Genomic DNA, 27253 nt, shown 5'->3' on the forward strand with positions numbered 1-27253 from the left:
GAAAGCTAAAATAAGTTTTAGAAGAGCATTTAAGATATCAAAAACGAAAAACGTGGTGGGCATGTAAGATCATAAATTTAATAATTTCTGGTCAATGCATATCAGGCCTTCCTCTTAGCGAATCGTAAATTCACACCACACAACACTCGTTCACTCCAAAAAATGCTACGACAAAATGAATGCTTTCGCTAATGTTTCCCCTGGTCCCTTTGGCTGGGGTCGCTTCTCGTGCAAATGATGCCTAATGAATGGAACTTGAGGAAAAATCCAGAGCGCCCTTCTTTAAAAGACATGCTTTCGAAGGGGTAGTCCTTCGCATGGATTATGAGATGTTTTCTTCTTTGGTTTCAGTGGAAAGACCGAAAGGCCGAAGGCGAAATTTGCGTCTTAATTCCGAGCCGGCTAAATTTGCTTGCTTTCGTGCATCAGTGTATTGAAATAAAAACATTCCTGTTACAACGTATCCACACCCTCTCTTCAGGACGTGTAACGAAGAAGTACATATCCTTAGGATGCATTGGTAATAGTTTCCTTTTCCGCCCGAGAATTTTCCCTCCGCGCGCGTGCGCAAGGAGTAGGTAAGACAAAGTGAGAAGCTCGGCTCAGCGGCGCCGTAATATTTTTTCCTTAAGATCAAAACCTTGCAACTCTCTACAAAACTGAGATAAGTAAATAATTTTTTCACTCAAAATAACTTTTTTAGTTTTCTTCGAATTTGGTATGCAGCATTTATGGATCTCCAACGCAAGAAAACGTATGTTAATGGGCGACTACTTTTTATCTTACAAATATCCTAATTTTCTTGTCCTAAAGGGTATTATATCGGAATAACTATATTTTTTCTCAATTACTGTAAAATCGAGAGTACCTTCAAAAGAAAATAGAGTTGTGTGTAGAGGATTCATTTCAATTTAAATACCGTTTAGCGAAAAATACGAGAAAAAGATAAATTAAAAACATACACATTTATAGCGGAAATTTATAGAAGTGTTTTTTCAAGGCATTTGCTTTTATTTTTATCGAAAAATTATTGGCACCAATGAATGCAGCGTCTCTTTCTTAATTAGAGGCCATTTTTAAACTGTGCATTGCACACTATTTATTTTTACGTTGCTACTGACAACACTGCGCTCCCGGCCTTATGGAGATTAACATGGGAAACGAATCTCCGTAATATCCTATACTGTCAACTGAATGATGAACGCAAGATTATTTTCTCACGGTTATTGATTGTGCGTTACCGACTCTGCCATCAAAAAGACAGGGTCTATAGATATGTTTCTCAGGTTATGGAATATTTACAATAGGATGTGTTTATTTTACCCTAATAACCCAGGTGTCTGATTACCATTGCATGTGAAATTTGAATTCAATGAGAATCATAATGTCAGAGTGACACATACCTAATTTATCGTCATTTCTGAAATAAGAATGGCAAATAAAATTCACAGTGCCGCAGATTCTTTTTACTCTCCCATGATTCATTAAGTGTTCAATATATCCTATTAAAACTTTTTGTGCTTTTTACGCATTATTCATCAATCTGAGTAAGAAAAATTGCAAAAGTATAATTTTAGTTTTTAAAAGATGGTAGGGAACGAAAAAAATTACGGCCCGTGAAGCTAGAGATGTGTTCTCGTCAAAGCTGCGTTAAAATGGCTCTAACCATCTCTTATGCATTGAAAAGCATTGATCAAATATGAGTTAAACCACCACATTAAAAATATTGAGTTAAACATGTTAAAATTTATTCCGAAGTGGAACATAGCGATAGCATCTTCCCAGCACTTCCCATACGTATTGTACGGTGAGACCACAAATTGCGAAAAATGCTAGCATAGAAAGGAAGTGCAACATTTCAAAATATATACTTTTTATAATATGAGTAATCCTGCACCATTGGAAATGAAAGTTTTCGGCTATTATTCCCTTTGCACTACTACGCAAGTGGCGGTCAAAATATCCCTCATATTAACTTTCATCCTTCTATTTTCCCTCCATATATTTGTGGCAATGATTTTTCTATTTGAACACGTCTAGCTGTAGAATAATTACGTTTTTTACCTTCCGAGAAAACTTTTCGTTCTTCAATTTTGCTTGTCTATGGTGTAAGAAATGCCATGCACTTGCAATAGCATTCAATTCATGACCTAATTACTTTCTCTTCTCGTATTTTGTAAAACTGTCTGCTGTCATCTTCTAGCACCTCTCTTCACGGCATCTGTTTATTTCAAATCATTAACCTCAGAACCTACACCAGAAGATGATTGATGAAATTTTCAGCAAACATCCCCAAGAAGAGAAAGGGTGTGGTTTCATGCGCTAAAATGCATTCCAAAGTATTTGAATGACTTAGCTAGGAGCCGTTTTTAAAGATATACTTTACATTTTTTTAAATCACATATTATGCGCTGAACTTTAGTTGGTTTAATGTCACTGTCATGTATCCTAAGATAGCCATTCGTTGTTTGGATTTCTAGATTGGACATCACCAATATCCCAAAGCAAAGAAGAATTATTACATAGCCTAAGGGCATTATATGATATTTGAACGGCTCAGCTAGTATCATATCATATAGTTTGTGTAATAATAGAATAGCATAATTTCGCACTCATCCTAGGTGGACTTGATGTAGAATGTTTTTTCTATTGGTCTTTTTCACATTAATTTTATTTATACGCTTTCTTTCAAACATTTATACTCTGATTTACTCAATAATAGTTGGAGCCTTTCTGCTTCCGAACGAGGTTACACGGCGTCCTCCCAGCGCTTGTTTCTTAGCAACGGGAGAACTTCTTTTTAACTATTCTTCCCCAAACACCAACGTCCCTCCCCTCCACGATGCAAGAATTTTTAGTGCCCAACCCCTCATCATTCTAACTCAACAACATCTCTTTCTTCCTCTTTTTCAAAAATGTTTTTCTGGATTGAATATATTTCTTCAACATTTCAATCAACTTCGTCCATCTAAATCCCGTCTTATATGTACTCCAGACTCCTCCCTAAATGATGAATTACCACAAAAAATATTACGACAGTACATTTAAATTTGAGGCTGGATTAAAACTCAGGCATTCTATTTTGTGTGGAAACATAACTAAGAAATTAAAACACGCCAATTTGACAAAATGGAAACTGCCCTTGCGACCCCGTCATCAATTATTACAGCATCACCGTGATTACCAGACGATGCTGTAACCTGCAAATCTGCAAATTTTTTTTTACCTAAAACCTTAATTTTACTTATTACTGCGTCATCAAATAATAATAGCGCTGATTTCTAGGCCTTAGTGTTTTGTTTTCAAATTGGAATGCCTCAATTAATGAGTGACGTTTCGATTCATTGTCGACCATTTCCCTGCATCGCGAGTTTGAAAATTTAGCCTCCGTATTTTTTTCAGATGCGATATATTTTATTTTCTTGAATAGGGTAGTTTCCTTCATCAAAGAAAACGAAAGGCATTGATTGCGATTCGTTACTCACCATTAGTGTATTCATAATATACAAGTTACTTGGTTTTAGAAATCCCAGTTCAGACGAATGGCAATGGTAAATTTTAATTTGAAAAAAGCCAGATTGGCGCCCATGCGATGCCACTCCACGTGACGTCACAGGAACCTAGATTCTATGCAATCAGATAGGAGTTTTACATTGTCTGAGATTACCAATGCATGCATGAGGTACAGAGCTCAGGGGAACATGTCTTAATAATCACGTATTAAAACTGCCTAAGGTCGGAAAGTTTCCTTCGTTTGATAGGGTATAAATAATCCTTATTTAAGCCAAGCGAAGATGCAAGCCAGCCTGCATCGTATCAGCGCACTAAGCCCCGCTCCAAGGTCACCTCACACGGCGACAGTGGGAACCAGAATGACGTCACACGGTGTTTTCCCAGCATTCATACTTAGCCGTCGCGTTTTCGCGCGCTTGAAAATTTTTACTTTTCATTTTATCGCGAAAATAGATATAGTCGTTAAAAAATCTAAAAGCGTGAAATACGTACCTACTCCAGGAGTAATAATCTTTCGATTTAGGCAATAAAAAAATAATAGGAAACCACCCTATTTGCTTTGTGATGGGTCGAATCCACCCACTTTGAGCATGTGCGTAGAGTACTAACATGCTTCCAAGATAGCAGCTAAAATTATCACCAAATAATAAGTTACGAATGATGGATAAAAATACGAACGGCTGTGTCCCCTTAAGCCGTACCAATCCCTCAAAATTTTAATTCGTCATCCGTTCTCCCGCTTCTGACTCCTCCGCTGCAAGCAACGTCTTTCCTTGTAGCCCCGAAGCATTCGTCCGTAATGAAGCTACCCCACAGCCTCGGGCGTGGAGATGTTCTTTCCTCGTAGGCATCCCCACCGATTCTTTTTCTCGACTCCGCCCGATTCCGTCTCCGGGCATTAAAGTGCAAAAGTGGGACCGGAACAACGAATAGAAAGAGGACGTGGGAAGAAAAAGCTTTGCCAACCTATACGAGCAAACTATTGGAGAACTGGGAAAAATCAGATTTGGATAAATATCTGGTTTTATGGTGCGTTGAAATCAAAGCAATGAAAAGCAAATATTAGTAGTATTATTCAAATTTAGGGTGCGTCGACGGCTAGGTCATTTCGCACCTCTGCTGTGTCATTTAATTCCAAATTTTATGTAGAAAGACAGCCACTGCATATGGTGTCTTCGTACAAAGAGTAAGCATAATTAGATGTTATTAAAAATATTTATTTCCTTGAGGAACTGAAATGTATAATTTTAGTTGGTAGGGTGGTCTCCTAAAAGGGCTTCTAGGTCTCCCCCTAGATTAATCCGTCTTCGCGCATCGCGGTACTTAACACAATCTATCAGGATATGTCTAATATTTAACGGGCACTTACAATCATCACCTTGGGGAGGTTCTTTCTCTTAAGATATTTTTGAGGTTTTTCCGGAGGATAATATGCTTAATTCCTCTCTAAGTTGCCCTCAGGTAAATGGCTCCATCTCCGACTATAAGGAAGCTCGCCGTGTAACCGTTTTCAGAGACTATCCGTTCGACCGTTTTAATCTACCGAAACGCAGGAGATAGAGGACTTAGCTCAGTTGGATATCCAATAAGAATTTCTACAATGGAATGCTGGTGTCCATTCACTATGCACTGCGCACTGGACCAGCTGAAGCGAGGCTGTTGCCCACTCCAAACATGGCCCACTAACTGTCGAACCAGTTGCAATCGGATAATGTGGAAAATCGAGCTTAATAATAAGATATGTTGAAATTAAAAAATGTTCGTATATTGTCTTCGACCATATCATCTTCCAAGTTGAGATCTCGTCTGAATTATGTGAAAAGTAAAAGCTGCGTATTTGGCCGTATGGTAATCAAATTGTTCACAACCCTGATGTCCTCGGTATATGTCGAACAAAAATATCAGGAAATACCTAATATTAACACCGTTCCTCTGTATCTTGATATCCTTTCTTCCATGCTTCCAGAAATACTTTCACTGAACCAAAAACGAACTGCTGAACTTGGGATTATACTAGGGATGGACGGATCCAGGATTTTTCTCGGATCCGGATTCGGATCGGATCCTTGATTTTCGGAGCCGGATCTTTCGGATCAGATATTTTCGGATCCAAGTACAATTTCAAATTCCTGACGCTGAGATACCCCCGATGATTGTTCAATCTCTTGGGAAGAGTCACACTATGTGCCAGTCGTATTTTGCATTTTTTTATTTTCCACGGCTAAAATTCTCCTGCCTAACCTCTGCGAGAGCTTTTAAACAAAACGGTTCATGAGTAGGACAAGAATTGCATGCGACGGAACTCTTTCCACCCTTATGGGGCGTTGCATTCACTAAAGCTTTATTTAAAATTTCGCATCCAGATCCGATATCTTCCGCGACTTTGGATCCGATGTGTCCGATGAAGGGATAATAATAAAATAACGAAGGGATCCAATATCCGCGGATATTTGGATCCGAGGTATCCGATCCGACCATCCCTAGATCCCCATCACCCTCCGCCAAGTATAAAGTTCCAAAAATTGCCCATTACCCCTCCCATATTCCCACCCCCAATTAATCACATCCGACACTATACCATGACTAAACCGTGCATTACTGACAACTGAAAAAACCTGACCAGTAATACTCAGTAGACACCTGTAAAGCTGGGAACTCAAGCTTCACAAATGCCTGCGAAAATTCAGCGTAGCGTAGTTCAAAATAGCTGGATGTGCAACGTCTTGACTACCCTTGGTGTGAGGGTACATCATTCTACTTTGCCAGTCAGTAACTCACTTCGTTGTCTCATTTTTTGTCATTCTGAGGAGAAGCTTGCAACTCAAATTCATCCCAATTGCCGATTTGCAATCGACCTAAAATTTTCAGTGTGGGCAAGAACCAGATGTCCACCCAATTTTTAGTTTTTCAGAGTAGTACAGTAGTATTTAGTATAGTATAAGGTGTAATTTTTTGCAATTAACGTTTGTATTAATTGCTCAGCTGCAGCATAAAGTTCCACGATTCCCGATAGCTTGGAACTGTTTCCGGCTATTCGGCGCTATGCGAGTGTAAAAAATTGAGTACGGTAAACTGGGGTAACCATGGGACTGGTGGGGTTAAATTGGGACAGCGACATTATTGTGTCGTTCTTCCCAAATCTTACGATCATCACTTATGAGACAGCGTGAGTCTTCTGAGGTCTTTCGATACTTTGTTCTTTGCTGCCATGCATCAGCAATATCCAGAATCTCTGTGAACTACCTGTGCTATGCGGCAGCCATTTTTACTTTGGTGCCACTTTTGAGAAGTTCCAAGTGTGCCTCAAACTTTCACGCATGACGTAGGAACTATATTTGGACCACAAAAGACGTAACAGGTACAGAAAATTTTACATGATTCAGCTATCATTTCCGTGAATGTAGATCCAAATAACCTAAAATTACTGACTAATTTGGCTATCTTTGTCAACAATGAGACTTGCGTGGGGCAATTTTGGGACTGTCCCAAAGTTGCCCCACGGATTTTCTTGCCCACGGGCCGGTATTCTTGGCTATCTTACATAGATAAGAATACGAGAATAGTTAGAGACCTTGGAAGTATAATAATAGTGATAACATAAAATATGTGAAATAAAAAATTCTTATTCAAAGGCAAAAAATTATTTTTTTTCAGTTTTTTTACCGTGTATTCTGTTGTTTAATGGTGTCAATAATAATATTTGTTTTTCTTTCAAATTTATTAATTCAAGCATTAAAGCTGTTTATTTTGTGACTCATAATTAATACATATACATAAACAGGTGGATATTTGCAATACATATGCTAATTTTTAATCTGAAGGCGTAAGTTGTGAGAATTGAAGTTTTAAAAGCATGCTGAGTATTGATTTTTTTTCGGATTAGGCACCGTGTGAGGCTGTTGATAAATATTTTGTATCATCCTTCACAGTATTTTATGCCTCCTTCTGAAGACGAAATCCACAATCTTCTTGAAATATATTAAATTTATTTTCACGGATCAGGAGAGGCACTTCATAACGGGTTACTTATCTATGAATTCCTTTCATCTTTGCCACGTTTGTCTTGTAATTATTCGTATAATAATCTAAAAGTGCTTTCCACCCTATGTACTTCCTAATTTCCTGAATGACGACTAGTGATATTCGATCAGCGTCCTAATACTACCTTTCTGCGCATTGGGCCCCTATACTTCCCATTTCCTGGCCTAATAGGGTGGTTTCCTATAATTTTTTAATTGCCTAAATCGAAAGATTATTACTCCTGGAGTTCGCATTTCAAGCTTTTAGAATTTTAAATGACTATATCTATTTTTCGCGATCAAAAGTGATCAATTAAAAGTGAAAATTTTCAAGCGCACGAAAACGCGACGGCTAAGTATGAATGCTGGGAAAACACCATATGACGTCATTCTGATTCCCGCTGTCGCCGTGTGAGGTGACCTTGGGGCGAGACTTTGAGCGCTGATAAGATGCAGGCTGCTAGCAGGTAGCAGAGTACCCTGCTAGCCGGTAGCGCTTGGCTTAAATAAGGATTATTAATACCCTATCAAACGAAGGAAACTTTCCGACCTTAGACAGTTTTAATAGGTGATTATTAAGACATGTTTCCCTGAGCTCTGTGCATCTGGCATGCATTGGTGATCTCAGACGATGTAAAACTCCTATTTACTCATAAAGAAACTAGCTCCCTGTGACGTCACGTGGAGTGGAATCGCATGGGCGCCAATCTGGCCTTTTTCAAATGCGGTTAAAATTGACCATTGCCATTCGTCTAAACTGGGATTTCTAAAACCAAATAATTTGTATATTATGAATACACTTGTGGTGGGTAATGAATCGCAATCGATGCCTTTCGTTTTCTTTGATGAAGGAAACTACCCTTTTCTTCCAGATATATGTTATAACCACTCCACACGTTATCACCTCAAGACAGTTTTCATTGAGAATAATGCAAGTTTTCTTTTCTTCGCCGCAGACCTCCCCTCCTGGCCAACGAAACAGATAACTCTCGCATGAAGACAACCCTCTTAGTTCGTTTTTCTGAACAGACGACCATTTGCGCAAGATAGCCCCATTTTCTGTATCGGATGCAAGTGGGTCTGGAGTGCTCTTCCAGAGACGTCGCGTCCGGTTTTTTTGATGGGAGGGGATATCCGGGCTTCAAGACCTTCATCTTCAGGGAAATTCTCAACCGGGGCTGCAACAACTGCTCACAATGCATCCTGCTCCGCGAGAAGGAACACGGAAAAAATATTTTTGGAATTCGTTCAAATACCCATTTTTTGCTCCAGAATTTGCCAACTTGGTAAAGCATATAGTCCTAGCATAGCTAATATTTTTTCATCCCAGCTAAATCTCATTTTTAACCGGTGCAAACGTTATTCGTGCTTTTGAATCTGCGACTTTAGCAAATGAATTTTTGTAAACTAAGCTATTGAAGCTTAATATGTAGCTTCGTCGTTATTTATCTGCCAAGATATATTATCGTTGTTATTTACTTTCATCTGCAGTAAAATATTAGGAAAAAAGAAGAAAGTTTATGGGATTTATAAACGATCTTCAATAACCGGAGAAAGGCAAACAAGATGTGTTCATAAAAAATAAGGGCAATGTGTTTTTCTTCAAATACTAATACTCAGTATCATTGACTGCCTATTTATTTCAAGTATCCAGAGTGCGTAAAGATGAGCGGAAGTCTCACGGTGGAGTCAAGGAGATGATAGTGAGTGGATTGAGTATAAGGGAAGACATTACTAACCAGGTCTAGTTGTGGTAACTGTCGCTGAAGAATTGTAACCTACGTTTACTAAGCTTAGTTTATATTTTTGTATGGCAATTTGTCATTTTTAATTCGTGCTGAGCTAAGAAACTAGAGTTTGAATGAATATGTAGTAGTCCATGAAGTTATTAACCCAAATAGGAAGGTTTGTTTGAGTGTTGATCAGTTATTGGATCCTCTACCTGTATGAACCATTTGTCATCCTGTGTGATACAGTGAAGGTGAAGGCCAAATTAAGGAGATTACATTTGTAAAATTGCATGGATAATTGAATTGGTTTAAAGTAAAAAAGACCGCTGAGGAGACGTGGCCTTTTGGTCGGGTTTTACACTTTCATTTCCTATTTCATTTGCTAGCGATTCCATTTCCCACGGCAACACTGAAGTTGGAGGTATGGATGTATGCCGGGTGGACCCCTCAGCTGATGGTTACTACGCAGTCAGCCTGAACTCCCTCGTATATATATATATATATTTACTCTGAGCTCCCCTTCGTCCTCGGCTTCACTAATCACCAGACACGCCTGGTGGGTTCTTTTAGACTGACCACAGGGCTCAAAGACATATCTTCCGCGCCCACGGCTTTCCTCACTCCAAGTGGAAACTTCGGCAGAGCGCCCTCGCCCTGCCCCTCCCCACACGTGCGTCCTACCTTCTCATGTTGCTCTCGCAAACCTTGCCGGCGATGAAAAACAGAGCAGAGGGGTGGATTTGCTCGACGGCAGTAATCGCTTGATGTGGTATAGGATTGGTCTTTTTGTGGGAGCATTCCGTCGCGTGCCCTTTTTCGTGTCGAATCTTGTCACGGTTTGTTTTCTACCGCTTCGTTTGCCTCTTTACATTTTTTTCTCCGGACTTGTGAGCTTATTCGACCTCGACGCTTCCTTTTCTTGGGTCAAGAGCTTCGCACCAAGCCTTTGTTCATTGGTGTAAAATCGATCATGGGGCGTCATGGGCATTTTTTTTTGTTGAACACGGATTATTCTTCCCCCAATTGCCAATCCGGCCTGTTATTATCGGAAAAAAGATGAAAGCATGCAGATTAAGTCGACTGTGCGGGAACAGGAGATTTTGTATTCAATTGAACTAAGCTTGCTGACGCGCAATAAAAACATTCGCATTATTAATTCCCGAAATCTCCTGTGCGTGGATTTCTCCTTCATAATGAGGCTGCTTATTAATTTGATCATTATTTTATCTTCAATGACCCACCTACCATTGCATTACCTGCTTTTTTTATTTCAAAATATTTTGTAATCTTGGTATAATTAAATACATCCGTACACAAAGGTAGTTCTTTTCCTTCTTCTGAGATTTGAACAATGCACTTTTGACATACGGCGAACAAAGTTTAATTTAATCATACAATTTTAAAAGTTACTTCTAGCACTGAATGGGTGCTTGACGATGTTTCTCCGGAAAATAAATTATATTACCATAAAATATTTATGTATTATTTTCCGGGATCTATTCTTAGGAGTTCTAGTTCATGACGTGTGAATCAGAATTTTTAATGATCTTAAGAAGACTAGAGAAGAATGGAGGTATTCGAAATGTGGGTGTGGCGAAGAATGGAGAAGGTGAAGTGGACGGAGAGGAGGAGGAACAACGAAGTGCTGGACATGGTGGGTGAGGAGAGGCAGCTTTTAGATGAGATACATATGCCACTGCACATGAAGTCACATGGACCTAGGCGAGGAGTCAGGAGTTTTACATCGTCTGAGATTACCAGCGCATGCATGTGGCACAGAGCTCAAACATTTCTTAATAATCACCTATTAAAATTGCCCATGATGGGAAAATTTTCTTCGTTTGATAGGGTATTAATAACCCTTATTTAATCCAAGTGCTACCTGCTAGCAGGGTACTTTACACTTCCGCCATACTCGGCAGCAAGCAGCCTGCATCGTAGCGGCGTTCATATCCTCGCACCCAGGTAGCCTCACACAGCAGCAACCAGACGTCACACGGGCTTTTCCCAGCATTCATACTAAGCCGTCGCGTTTTCGCGCTCTTGAAAATTTTCACTTTTCATTTTATCGCGAAAAATAGATATCGTCATTTAAAAAGCTAAAAGCGTGAAATACGTACTCCAGGAGTAATAATCTTTTGATTAAGGCATAAAATATAATAGAAAACTACCCTAGTGGCCGGAATCCGAGAGACCTACAGAATTGCCGGACATTTCATAATTAAAACACAGAGTGGACTGTATCGAAAAAGATAACTAGCCTCCACGGTAGCACTGAGTGACTTACCCCAGGCCGCCAGGCTATAGGCTCCACGGTCAGGCGTCTTGAATATTACGATGACGCCCGTTAGTCGGTGCGTCAGTGAATGAGGCCGGTTTCGAAGCCTTATGGGCCCAGGAAAGCATTAGATAACGAAAAAATATTTCGACAGGTGTCGCGGTTAGTGGCAAATCCCTTACTGCCCTCTTTAGGCCATAAAAGAAAATCCACTACAGGGCGCAAATATCAAACATCTATAGTTTTGTTAATAACATCTTTAAGAAAAATTTGGTATTTTTCAAATCTTACTTCCTTTATTTCCTAAAAAGTTTCAGAAAAATTCAGTTTTTTTTCAATTACGTTCTACATCAAATAGGATTTTTATCAGATAATTAATTCATCGAGCAAAATGAAAATTAGAACCTTGTCACACTTAACCAGCGATGTGGTGATACTCCCACCCTCTTATAGTAAGGTCTTAAAGAGGAAACCGGCGAAGGGCAATAAAGAAGTGCGCAAATTAAAAAAAGGAGCTGATTTATCAATCATTGGCTCAAAACGTCATCTGGTTACGTAGCATACGATTGAGTTTAGTACCCGAGACTTCATGAAGCAAATGAGTAGGAGTAGCTACCTCACAGCTGCGATAATACTTACAACTCCTCATCATTCACACGTTCGAGCTTTTCTCTCTTGTTTTTATTCGCTCTGCATTCCTCAGGAATTCTCTCTTTTAGATAACTGCCTTTATCTTGGCTTTTGAAAAAAAACGCACTTTGTTTCAAATTATTGCGGCCCCTTCATTCCAGTGTTCACCATGAAATTCTCTCCACACATCCCTCTAAGTTCACCTCAGCATTCTTTCCGCCGTTTCATCACCGCTAGAATCCCCCAACACTGTGAAAGTATTTTCGCTCTCATTCATCAAGATCCGTTTAAAATAATCACGGGGCATTAGAACTAAAAAGGTAACGTTATATTTAACAGTGTATGATACAGTCCAAGAAAAGAATTTTTCACATATTAGTAGTGTAGAGATTCCACAGAAGACAAAATAACATTGTGGTGAACCATTTCTTACTAACTCTGACATAAATGTATTTTAAGTATACCGGGACTAGCCACGGTGATAACTTTTACGGGAGTCACCCGCAATGCACAATTGTGCGAAAAATCCACAGAGAAAAAAAAAATTTCCACAGGGATGAATGACGCCTCGGTAGCTTAACTGGCTAAAGCACTCGGCCGGAAATCGAGGGATCCGGGTTCGAATCCCGGTCAAGGCGAATGATTTTTTCTCTGTGGATTTTTCGCACAATGAATGTATTTGATTAAATGTAATTTTTAACAACCCATCTTCAAACAGGAAGTGGAGTTTGATTCATAACTCCGTAAGCCCTATTACAGAATATGTTTCCACGACAAACTCAAAGACTGGCCAGAAGATGTTCGCGGGATCTCCGGCTACACTGTAGACATCAAACATTAAAAAGCACGATGGAAGTTCACAAAATATAAATGAACTATTCATCCAGGAAAGGACACCGGCACATTATATAATAATTACGAGCGGCTTTTGGCGAATCGGCTAATACCTTTAGACTTTAAATAAATACACGGTGACGTAAAATATTGTTTTCATTACTTATATTGTCATTAAAAATGATTTCTCGCATAATCGTAAAGATAGAGAGACATTTCAGCTCATTTATTTCATAATTATCAAAATAAAAATAACATTGGACACTGCGCAACGTTCTTCAAAATCAGTATCCGACGTAAAAATATGGTGATCTTAAATGGTATTCACCACTCACACAACACGATAATCCTTAAAACAAACAAATATTTCATCCACCCTCCTCTACGTAGACAGAGCTCAGCCATAGCCACCTAGTCAGCTCATTACAATGGAATTTAGCATAAGGAATAGAACTTAGCGCATATTCTACCGCACGCCAGCAGACGGCATATCTGGCGCGGCAACAATACTTTCGTTTACCTTGGCAACCAGAAAACGTAGCCGTACGGTGACATTTTATCAATTGGATTTTCCAAGCGATAGAGAGCGGATGCGATAGCATATTGTGGTGTTATAAACGAAGTTTAAACGCACTGTTTACAGTATCAAACGGCTACAGTGAGTAATACATCAATCACTTGAGTAGCAGAGGAAGAATATAGTCATCTTGCAGGCGTTTGCAGTCAGCAACAGCCGGCGGAGTTCCGTCTTCGGCCAGCAGAGTTCGAAAAGAACTCGTGCAAATACGAGATTCCATTTATATCCTGCAGTTGAATCTCATAATCGATTCCATTCAGTGGATTTTCAGTTGATACCAAACAGCAGATCTCGCCATCTATTTTATCCGCCACGTAATCATGGAACGGATTTTAAAGAGATGTGCATCGAGCATCTCTGGAAGTGTGATGGGTAACAGCCTGGAGGAGAGGCTGGATAAAGAGTATATCGTCCACCTGGAGCACATTCAACCGAATTTGATTAAAATTCCCAACGAGCTTCGAACCCAGGCAGAAAAATGGTTGATGTATCTAGTCGGAGTGACTCCCAAGACCCTGGACGAAAAGGAGAGGCGAAACATCCACCTGTCCGTTCTCCTCAATGACATGGCATCCGGAACTCTTACGGGGATACACAAGCTCACGAATCCCCCAAGGCCAGGGGAGCCAATGCCTCCGTCTTTCGAAATGTACTTCGACGACACCGAGGAGAAATTGCTGGCCGCGGAAGTCGTTGAAGAAGACCTGAGCGACGCTTTGTACTCAGAACTCAACGAAGCGGAAGGTGATGGTGCAAATTCGGCCAAAGGAGACCGTGTTCATGACCATCCAGTGACACAAACTCCTGTCATCGCTAGTGAAACCTCGCCTGGTGACAAAAACAGTCTTCCCATGACGAATGATAAGAAAAGAGAAGGACACGACCATAGAAGTGGTAACACCAACGTTCGTCCAGATGCCGAAGGTGATGGAGCAAATTCGGCCAAAAGAGAGCGTGTTCAGGACCATCCAGGGACTTTGGATAAGGGAAAGGCTCACAAAAATGGTAAACTTAAGGGAGATGTCGCAATTGAAGGCACTTATTACGGCAACTATCGATATCTTCCAACTGAGAGCAAAATCATTGGAAGGAAAAATGCAACTGGTGTCGAGAATCATTCCTTTCATGGGAACGGTAACGGTATTAATGCACACCACTTCTCACCAGAGCAATTTCATAACTTGGAATATTCTGTTATGCCGCCTAAGAAACAAAGATTGTGCAATAACATTAAAACGGGATGCAATGACGCTTTCGGCCATGGTGAAGGTGATTCATTAAAGCCAATGTATATACCATCAGAACCCGTTGACGCCAGCAACCTTCCTTATAAGTTGGCTGAAGACGATAGAAAGAAATGGGACAATAGAATGGGCCGAGAGAAACCATGTCAACATACCGAAGGTGATTATATAAATAAAAACTTCATTCCATCACAAAAAACCAGAGCCTCCTACCATACTCTTGAGCCGGCTGAGCGGATGCAATAAAGGACCCACAGAATGGATCGCAAGAACCCTCATCTTCACAACGAAGGTGTCGTTATAAACGAAAACTACGTTTCATCGACACAACGTAGAGCCTTCCACGATCCTTATGAGCCAGCTGAGCAGATGAAATTCTGTACCCACGGAATGGACGCTAAGAATAATCGCTTCAAAGATGAATATGACTTCAGGCATCCATGCCAACATGGACCCACAGAAGAACGGGATCAACGGAAAGGTGTGATGCCTGGTGTCAGGGTTGCAACTGATCCACCACCACCTAGGCGACCCGCACAAAATCTGGGAATCTCAGAAATGCCGTTGGATTATCTCTTGGAGCTAGTGGACCGGGCTTGGAGAGGCGAGGCAATTGATGAAGTTGAGATACTCCTGGAAAGCGTTTACGAGTATATGAGGGAGGAGCCAGAAAACGAATGGCTGTGGGAACAGCCCGACCCCCTAATAATAAGAGAGGCCCTACTACACAGGTTGACGCAGACAATCATCAACGAAATGAGGCGACAGGAGCATAAAGAGCTCCACCAGCAACAGACGACCCCTTTCCGCCAATACTTCGGCCAGACTTCACCTGGATGCAAGTGTTCCCGCCACTCTAACTACCTAATGCATTCATCACAAAATGTAAGTACATAATTCAAATTATATTAAAATACCTTTGCCGAGGGTAAAGGGTTTGTTTCCTCTGAGTTACATACTAAATATGCACAAGAGCGGGAATCGATTTCTGTTCTTGAGGCCGATATTGAAACGGCGAAAATCTAGTTGCCGCGGTGGATTTGATAGGCTGCCTATGCTATTTTTTCATGCTGTTTCTTTCGTTTGGGATTAGCATTGACGTGAATCTCTCGAACAATGAAATCCACTTCTATGAGTCTTTCGCATGTCTAGATATCGATAGAGTCTTGCGATTCTAGTGGATTTTCCTTAGGGGGTGCGTGCGTAACCTTCTTTTAATCATAGGCCATGAATAAGTATTGTTCATTTATAAAATTTTCAATATTTGTGTGAATATCCACATAAATAGAAAATAGATCACAAAAACATGTGAATGACCCCATTCAAAACTTAATTCTATAAGCACATAAAAAGGCGTAGCGAAAACGATAAGGTTGGGGGGCACGAACATAGGGGATAAGGGGGGTTTAACTCTACTCTGTGGAATATATGAAGACTTTTATCTCTAGTAATCGCATTTTATGCTATTTTGACACTTAAAATTACACAATTAATCGGTCGTCGGGAAGTTGTTTGGCTAAAACATACTGGTGGAGTACAATGAGTTTGAGGGTTCTAGGTGAACCCTTCGAAGGATGCAACGCACCGGGGCCGGGAATCAAGCCAGTAGCTTATTCGCCCAGACACCCGGGGAGGGGAAGGAAGGGAAGGAAAAAGGATAGAGGCGCCGCCGCATTGGGGGCCCGCCGACAACTCTGGGAATGGATAGGTTCGGAAGAGCCGGGGCGAGGGAAAATCACCCCAACGCTATAGAAGCGAAGGAGGCCCTACTATTAGCGAAACCAAGCATAAGCAATCAATGTTCTTGCGATTCTAGTGGATTTTCCTATGAGGAAGAAAAATCCATCGATCGAATCGCTAGATATTGGTGGAGAAAAATAAATTTGTCTAATAGGTCAATATTGTTCTGCTTAAATGAATTGTCTTAGGGGGTGCGTGTCCCCCTGTGCCCCCCTTTCTAAGCCGTTGACCACTTTAGATATCAGCTCAACATAATCCATAACTAACGCTTCCTATTTCATCGCAGACGACTCGTAAGGATTACGGCGATGCATGGGAAGGAGGAGAAAGAACACATCATTTCCGCACCCATTGCCGTAAACACAACATACCATCCATGGAGGAAACGAACCTGTACCAACGCAGAACTGGACATCTGGGAGGAATGGTAGCTGGGGAAACTCAGCCGCGAGGAATACAGCGGAGATGTACAGCAGATATGGCTGCCTATCTGCAAGACTACGAGGAAATGGAACGCGATTTGAAAATTCTCGAGAAGAAGAGGAAATCTATGATAACGGCATACAATGAAGGGCTGCAGAAAATATCCAACCCAAATGTTCCACTCCAAAGTGTATGGATGCCACTTCGCAGCGAACTGGATGACATCACGCGCGAGATAAATATGTTAAAATTAGAACTATCTCAATTCGATCAATATTATGGAATGGATATCAAAAAAGATATTCACTCTTGTGAACCTGTGATTGTACACAAACCTGTGATTGTGACACAAACTCCTGTCGTCGCTAGTGAAACCTCGCCTGGTGGCAAAAGCCGTCTTCCCATGGCGAATGAAAAGGAAAGAGAAGGACACGACAATAGAAGGGGTAACAACAACGTTCGCCCAGATGCCGAAGGTGACGTAAAATTTTCAATCTATTCCAAACCCGTGAACAGTGGAACATTTAATCATTCTGACGAGCCTACTGAAAAGAAAACAAAAGGCAGGAATGAGGGTAATTGTCGCAAAAGTGCGAACCACAAAGAAAAAGAAAATTTGATAAAGGCAAAAATCCAAGACGAGGTAGCAGATTACATTAATACTCGTGTCAGCGTTGAATATGAGGTGGTAAATTCTCAGCATTTACCACCAAAAAATCCTGGCGCTACATATCATTCTTGCGTGCCTGCCGAACAGAAGACAGAAACTTTGGATAAGGGAAAGGCTCACAAAAATGGTAAACTTATGGGAGATGTCACAAATGAAGGCACTTATTACGGAAACTGTCGAGATCTTCCATCTGAGAGTAAAGTCATTGGAAGGAAAAATGCAACTGTTGTCGAGAATCATTCCTTTCATGGGAACGGTAACGGTATTAATGCACACCACTTCTCACCAGAGAAATTTCATAACTTGGAATATTCTGTTATGGCGCCTAAGAAACAAATATTGTGCCATAACATTAAAACGGGATGCAATGACGCTTTCGGCCATGGTGATGGTGATTCATTAAAGCCAATGTATATCCCATCAGAACCCGTTGACGCCAGCAACCTTCCTTATATGTTGGCTGAAGGCGATAGAAAGAAATGGGACAATAGAATGGGCCGAGAGAAACCATGTCAGCATACCGAAGGTGATTATATAAATAAAAACTTCATTCCATCACAAAAAACCAGAGTCTCCTACCGTACTCTTGAGCCGGCTGAGCGGATGGAATATAGGACCCACAGAATGGATCGCAAGAACCCTCATCTTCACAACGAAGGTGTCGTTATAAACGAAAACTACGTTCCATCGACACAGCGTAGAGCCTTTCACGATCCTTATGAGCCAGCTGAGCAGATGAAATTCTGTACCCACGGAATGGACGCTAAGAATAATCGCTTCAAAGCTGAATGTGACTTCAGGAATCCATGCCAACATGGACCCACAGAAGAACAGGATCAACGGAAAGGTGCGATGCCTGGTGTCAGGGTTGCAACTGATCCACTACCACCGAGGCGACCCGCACAAAATCTGGGAATCTCAGAAATGCCGTTGGATTATCTCTTGGAGCTAGTGGACCGGGCTTGGAGAGGCGAGGCAATTGAGGAAGTTGATATACTCCTGGAAAGCGTTTACGAGGATATGAGGGAGGAGCCACAAAACGAATGGCTGTGGGAACAGCCCGACCCCCTTATAATAAGAGAGGCCCTACTACACAGGTTGACGCAGACAATCATCAATGAAATGAGGCGACAGGAGCATAAAGAGCTCCACCCGCAACAGACGACCCCTTCCCGCCAATACTTCGGCCAGTCTTCACCTGGATGCAAGTGTTCCGGCCACTCTAACTACCAAATGCATTCATCCCAAAATGTAAGTACATAATTCAAATTATACTAAAATACCTTTGCCGAGGGTAAAGGGTTCGTTTCCTCTGAGTAACATACTAAATATTCACAAGAGCGGGAATCGATTTCTGTTCTTAAGGCCGATATTGAAACGGTGAAAATCTAGATATGGCGGTGGATCACGAACAATGAAATCCACTTCTATGAGTCTTTCCCATGTCTTAACCGTCTTCTAATCATAGGCCATAAATAACTATTGATCATTTATTAACATTTCAATATTTGTGAGAATACTCCACAAAATAAGAAAATACATCACAAAAACATGTGAATGACCCCATTCAAAACTTATTTCCAAAAGCAAATTAAAAGGCGTAGCCAAAGTAATAAGTTTGTGGGCCACGTACAGGGGGGACCAGGAGGGTGAACCCCCCTCTGGGGAATATATGAAGACATATTCTCTAGTAATCGCATTTTATGCTATTTTGAAACTTAAAATTGCACAATTAATCGGTCGTCGGGAAGTTGTTTGGCTAAAACATACTGGTTGAGTAGAATAAATTTGTTTTATAGGTTAATAGTTTTCTGCTTAAATGAATTGTCTTAGGGAATGCGTGTCCCCCTGTGCCACCCTCTCTACGCCGTTGACCACTCTAGATATCAGCTCAACATTATCCATAACTAACGCTTCCTATTTCATCGCAGACGACTCGTAAGGATTACGGCGATGCATGGGAAGGAGGAGAAAGAACACATCATTTCCGCACCCATTGCCGTAAACACAACATACCATCCATGGAGGAAACGAACCTGTACCAACGCAGAACTGGACATCTGGGAGGAATGGTAGCTGGGGAAACTCAGCCGCGAGGAAGACAACGGAGATGTACAGCAGATATGGCTGCCTATCTGCAAGACTACGAAGAAATGGAACGCGATTTGAAAATTCTCGAGAAGAAGAGGAAATCTATGATAACTTCATACAATGAAGGGCTGCAGAAACTATCCAACCCAAATGTTCCACTCCAAAGTGTATGGATGCCACTTCGCAGCGAACTGGATGACATCACGCGCGAGATAAATATGTTAAAGTTAGAACTATCTCAATTGGATCAATATGATGGAATGGATATCAAAAAAGATATTCACTCCCGTCAGCCTGTGAGACAATATTACTAGTTTCACTGTCATCATGTAACAATAGGTGGTCAAGTTCGAAATTATAATCCTTTACTCTTTGTAAAATGAAAAATTTTAGTTCCCATGCACCCTGATCATACCAAGGCATTAAAAAATTTTGTAAGAGCAGTAGGTCATTCATAATGAACTCTACTAGCTCAAAACATATTTCTCGAACGCTTTCATTTTGCTGATATTTCAATTTTGTGTGTAAATGTGATTTTTTCCTGCATGCCCATATTGTTCTACACATTACATGCATGTCACCAAAGGCATCGTCACAATGTCACCATGGCATGCCAAATACCAAATTATATTTCCTTGGATGTACTTTGGGATGCATTAAAATTTGATGACGTGTTTGGATATCTAATTGTATTGCATTATATTATTTTACCTTATTCTCCCATTGATCACCATAAAATATATATTCCGCTGAATTTTATTATTTTTAATGACATCCACTTTGCGTTATTTTTTTTAATGGCCCTAAGCTCATTGCCAATTATTTTTCAAGTTTTGAAGTTTTCAATTAGTGCCACTTTAAATCTCTATCCACGCTTAATTAAGCCAGAATAACGCGACAAATATTCATGAACTAGTTCAGGGATGCCGCAAATGACGGCACAAATTATGGCTCTCGGACTTAGTCATTTTCAGATGTGATCATAGTCCCTATTTCCATCATTTTTTTCCATTGAGTTACCCATCATTGGACACTTACGTGGAATAAGCAGCAGCCAATCAAAGCAGGAGAACAAGTACATTTTCTGGTGACATTATTGAGCTTTTTGAGAACAACTATAGTATATATTTAGGAATCCTTAAATGACAGAGTGACGTAGAGAATGATGGTTTACGCAATATTTCCTCAAGGAGTCTGCATACAGGAGGCTCAATGTCATTCCATAAAAGGCTGATTTGTGTTGCCACTGCGGACGCATTTTAATCTGTTTTCAAAAATATCCGCGGCTCTGTGGTGTGTGTAACGCGAACCTCTTTCATCCAATATTTTTCAGTACAAAGTTTGTCGTTGCGAGGAACAGCATTGAAAAATAACGATTTTGACAGATCACATCATCATGGGCGTACCCAGCGGGGGAAGGTCCAGTACGGGGAAGCTGCCCTCCCTCCCCCCCCCCCTCACATAAGTAAAAGTAAATTTAGTTCAAAACGAAATTTTTTTAAACAAATTTTCTTCAGGAAATCCAAGAAAAGTGATATTAGTGCAGGGAAATGGATATTTTAACTTGTAAAATGTTCAATTTAAGACACGGTCTCAGGCGTTACTTTGTGGAATTGCTTCATGTTAAATGAAATAAAATCACTATGTTTTTGATGATGACCTGATGATAACACTAAGTATTGAAACCGGTCGTACGATTTAAAATAAAGTGTGGAATAAAAAACATAGTCATTTTATTTCATTGTAAAATGTTATTTTCGGCTAAGCTAGTTGCACAGCGGAACCGTGATGATTGACAATAATGTTTCCTTGGGAAAAGATACTCGAGGCATATTTTCACGAAGCCTACACATAATGACAGAGAAAAGGTTTACTGCGTTCGTTTGCGATAGTTTATTTTAGCGTGACAACCGAATATTTCACCAAAGAGTTAGTATTGACCCTTAAGGGATTATCAATGTTTTGGTCATCATAGTGGGCGTGGTTCGTCCTACCCAAGCACCCCCATTCCGGCCACACTTCGCTCCACGCTCGAAACCAGTGGTTCCCCCTCCAGTATATTTACCTGCAACCTCCTTGACGACAACATATTTAGAGGACGACATGAGGATCCTCTTTTGTAATATTCGTGCTTTCCCCAGTCAAAGAAAATCATAACTGAAATGCGTGAATGCGTGAACTGAAGTACTCTGGATCGCCACCGGATCAGGAACTGCATTACTGCCGACGTTTCGATGTCCAACTCTGCCATCGTCCCATGGCCTATTGACGCTAGCTTTCACTAAATAGCCCTGAGGACTATGGCTGAGGCGGACATCGAAACGTCGGCAGTAATGCAGTTTCTGACACGGTGGCTATCCCGAGAACACTTCACGGAATCTAATCGCCGGGAAAGCACCAAATCATAGCTGAAATTATGACTGGATGATATTATGTACGACGTCACGCGCAGGATAAATATGATAAGAATACATCAATCTCAAATGGATAAATATTATGGAATCGATATCCAAAATATTATTCACTCACGTCAACCAGTGAGGCTATATTATGAGTTTCGATGTTCTTATGTCGCAATAGGTGATCAAGTCCCAAATTATATTCTCTATAGTATTCCACTCAGGGGGGCGGCTAGGAATGATGGCTGGGGGGATTAGGTGCAACTAATACCAAGGTGTGTGGAGGTATGGTATACCCACCAGGATAAGCGTTAGGTGCGAGATTAATAAATTGCGCAATTTTAAGATAAATGGTTCAAAATGGTGAGTTTTACGGCTTTCGGAGGGATATTTTATTATTTCGTTCACTATTCTATATTTATATCAATTCAATTAAGTAAAATGGATAAAAATTAAAAACTTCTATGATCTCTGGGGGGGGGGGTCTATCCCCCAAACCCCTCCCCCGTGCTACGCCTCTGATTCTGCTCAACTTTGTGGAAGTTTAATCTAGGATATGAAAAGAAAACTGTATTTATCCACCAATTATTTCTCGGGGTACAACTAGTATCGACGCAACGGCGTCTTCATCAGGCACCTAATGATGATAAATGTACCTGATGAAGATGCCGCCTCGTCGAAACTAGTTGTACCGCGGAAATAAATTGGCGGAAAAATACATAAAGTATACAATAAGTAAAGTATAGCCAGTGTTTTTGGGAAGTGAGCGGGGAGTGCTGGGGGAGTAGAGGGAACGATTGAAGAGTGAATTAAACCGATGGAGCGTGGGCGGAGGTTTTGCCGTACACTCGCATCTATAGCAGTCTTTCTCAAAAACAAATCGAAACACAAGAAACAAATATCCAAGTTTAATTGAGTCTAAAGTGAATAAAAGCAAAAAAAAAACATAAATGCTTAAAGAGAAGGCATAGCATCCAAATATAAAAGGAAGTACAAAGGAAAATCGTTCATTCATCAATAACATACACTTTTCTGTCAAACTGAAACTTGTAACTTATTTTGATTTTAACATGAAATATTGGTCATTAACATAAATAAAATTACTAAGATGTGACTTAATGATCAGCCTTTTATCCCTATATGAGTTTAATTCTATTATATTTTAATGAAATATTTTAAAAATACCTTGGCCCCATAGCGATTGAAAATTACTGTAAAATAAAACTAAATTACCATTGAAAGCAAGGTTTTTGAAGTTTAAATCCTCCATAAACTTAGGACAATGATTATAATATCAAATAAGTCCAACAAAGGAAATGGTGGTGCCCCAACACAACACAAATATAACTGGACAACTGTATTGGGGCAAATAAGGAAAAGGAATGGATGAAATGTATACCCCAAATACATCATGCAAATAAAAAGGCCTTTAATTGTATTGTGCAATAAATTACCTCCTAATATCATATCTGCAGATGGGAAGATTCATTGGAAAAATATTGACCTGATAAAATAAGTTTTTCTCTTCATATTGAAGTAAAATATTAAAAATTGAATGCAAATCTGGAGCGTAAGTTTTGTAAGTTCGGTCTTAAATTAAATGCATATGCCTATACAATAGGAGTATTAAATTTTTTCCATTTCAAAGATATCCATAAAGTTCATCAAAACAGAAGAAATATATTTATTACAACATTACATAATGCACACATTATTACAATACATTACATGTTTTCTATATACACCATACTATATTTACAACATTTAAATTCACATGGAAACAAACTGTACATACGGTTCCATCAAACCTGCATTTTCAGGAGTTTCTGTTATATTCTCAACTGTATTTATTTCTTCGTCAATAACTAGATAGAACTCCTTGCCTCTATTAGGATCACTGCTAATTTAAAAAAAAAGAACAAGGTATTTAAAAGATTGAAGTAACATACAGGGCTATACTCCCATTATGCGACGGAAAATGGAAAGAAATAACATTTTACCTCTGCTTAGACCTATTGCCAAATCCTTGGTCCTGCTGTCTAATGTCTGAAGTCATTGCCATACCTCTTGGACCGCTGAGGTCAAGTGAGCGATAGAACAAATAACTGGGCAACTTCTTCACCTTCTGCTCCAGAGCTACATCATTCTCTGCATGTTTGCCCATCTTAATCAGTCTCTCTCTGTACACAGCTGGTAATTTAAATTTCATCATATGTATTACATTAGCAGTTTCATATGATAAGAGAATATTGAGAACTAAGTGAACACAATATCATATGTTGAAGTTGAGGTTAATTTCACGGATATTTAAATACCTTTGGCAATTGTCAAGAAGGTCAAAGAGAATGAAATCAATTCTTTTTTCCTTGGGTACGCCTCATCTTTTTTGCCTCCCCAAAGACACCAACTAAGAGTCCTGTCCTCTTCTGCAGTTTGCATACTATTTTATACAGGTTCAGTGCAGTACACCACTGCCAAGGTATCCCTCCAATCAAGCGGGAAATGAATACGGCGAATTTCGGCAAAGGAAAGATTAGATCGAAAGCTATACTGTACAAGGAAAGATATGAATGCAACTATGTGCTGTTAAGAATAAATTCTTCTAATATATATTTACGGGTTCTTAGGGGAGTCGTAATAACTTAATCAAAATAAAAGAGTTAAATAACACGCTGAATTCAATGCAATATGCTCTCTTTTGTCGATCCGGCCCAAATCACTGTTTATTTATTTTAAGCATAACTTCATAGCAACAATGCAAAACGACCAATATAGGTGACAGAGGAAGCGTCAACGGAGCTGAGAGGTACTCTCCGTGCACTCCCGCGGAGGAGTTAGGGAAGCGTGTTTGGGGTTCAGGAATCTCGGAGAGTAAACCGGGAGACAATGAAGCCACACGGAACGTATGGAACTCTCCGTTGACGCTACCTCTACGCTCAGGCAAGCGTTCGATTTTTACCTGGGCTTCGATGTTATATAATAACATTGGTGATGCAAATTTATGATGAAGATAGAAAAATTCCAAATTTCTTTTTGAAGACAACAAATTCCCACTTCCATTAACGATAACGTCACGAATTTCTTTGCGGGTTACTTTCATGCGCTTCATTTTTTCTCATCCGAAATATCAACAATCTGAAACATCGGACACGGAAATCGCAATTGGAATAAAATTCCCTGAATAGTACACACACAGTCACTAAAGTAAAAAAAAAGCGACGCAAGGCCACCATAGAAAACCAGAGTGATGACGATGGAGAGGCAGAATCGTCAAGGAAGTTATGCGTCACCATCCCTTTCATTTCTGGAACGTCAGAGAGGATCGCCAGAATATTAAAAAAGCATGACGTGGTCACCAGATACAACTGTGTGACCAAGATGAGGGACTTCCTCCCCGGGTCCAAGGACATCATTCCTCAAAAACTGTATGAGGGGGTATACAAGGTGCCTGCGGAAAATCTTACATAGGGGAAACTTGCCGCTCCATGCATGTGAGGATTAAAGAACACCAAAGGGCGACCAAGAAAAACAGTTTCAGCTCTCTGCCATCGCCGAACATGCATAGTCGGAACCTGGCCACGACATCAAATTTGAGGAGAAGAAACTTTTAGTTAAGGAGTGCCGATACTTCCTTAGACAAATCAGGGAAGCAATAGAAATTCAAAAAACACCATTGAATTTTAATGGAGAAGATGGATACTTCCCTCACATCACCTGGAAAAGAGTCATCAAAGAGAGAGCCTATCAGAGAGAAGCGCCCAGTCAGACAGCCAATCACAGTGCAGCCCCCATCCAGCCTACAGTATATAATCGAGGCAGAAACCAACAGCCGACACCTTCGACCTGAAGACGCTGGCAGGATAGCCAGCGAAACTGTTGTCTACAAACAAGCTGCCGCGGAAGAAAACCCTGAAGAAATGCAGAGATCAATGTATTTTACTTGAAAAACGTAGCTTTTTACCATTCTGAGATATCCTTCACTACACAGTGGTAGTTCGGCCTCAACTCTGGAATTTCATGATCTAGGGAAAATGAACCCTGGTTTTTCGCTTCCGAAGCACAAGTACTTTGATCCTTTCGCACTCGCAAAAATAAATTGATTATATTTATCGGTAAAATTGTGAAAGGGAATATTTTTTAAACCAATTGGAAGGAACCATTTGTGGAAAACACCGTGCGAGCTACTTCGTAGAAATCGCTTGCGAGGATGTCGAAGATAAGCGATCCTCAATAGTACAAAAACGCCTTCATAGACCGGGGCAATAAAGCAATAAGTGGCATTTCTACACACCGACGGCTATGTATCGATTACAGAAATTCTTAAATGCTAAATAAGAATCATAACACGGAGGTTGGGTTTACGGGAACAATAGGGATTAACACGGTCGGCAGGATAACGCCAGCCGCGGCGGCGCTCCGCTTCCCGAAAGCCCTTTCCAGTGTTTGAGCTGATGGGAGCTATATATAAGGCCTAGGAGAGTAGTAGATTCGTCAGCGATTACCTCCACCTCTTCCGCCCCAACACTGACCTATCTCCATCGGCATCGGTGATACCAGTGATCCCCGCCCCCCACAACACTGACATCACCCCAGGACTCCCGCTAAGGCGGAAACACAGGCAGGATAAATCAAGAAAGCAGTGGCGGCTTGCCCATAAGGACTCTCGGACGCCGCCCGCCCCTCCCAAAGATTTGAAAAAGGAAAAAAATTAAGTACCCATTCAATTATAACTATTCATCTAATTAACTATAATGTTTTTTTCAATCACATGCATCGAAAATGTAGGAAAAACACGCAAAATAGCGCGAGAAGTTCGCATTTGTAGCCGCGGGGCGCTGGCCAGAACGTCCCAATCCATCACTATGCAGTTAGAGTAGTGGTGGTGGGGGCTGCTGGTGCTATGGCGCGTCTAAGCTTGTGCCTTATGGAAGTCTTGGGACGCCTCCCGAGCATGCGCAGAACGACGTATCTAGTGAGATGACATCGCCGCGCCGGCCGGCGACCGTATAATCTTGGTGTTGCAGTATTGCAGAATACCTTGTTTTGGTGACTTATTTTGTGAAAATTGTTTTAAAGTAAATAGGCCTAGTTGTAGTTGAGTTAAT

Source organism: Ischnura elegans, chromosome 10 (genome assembly GCF_921293095.1).
Source record: "Ischnura elegans chromosome 10, ioIscEleg1.1, whole genome shotgun sequence".
Taxonomy (NCBI): domain Eukaryota; kingdom Metazoa; phylum Arthropoda; class Insecta; order Odonata; family Coenagrionidae; genus Ischnura; species Ischnura elegans.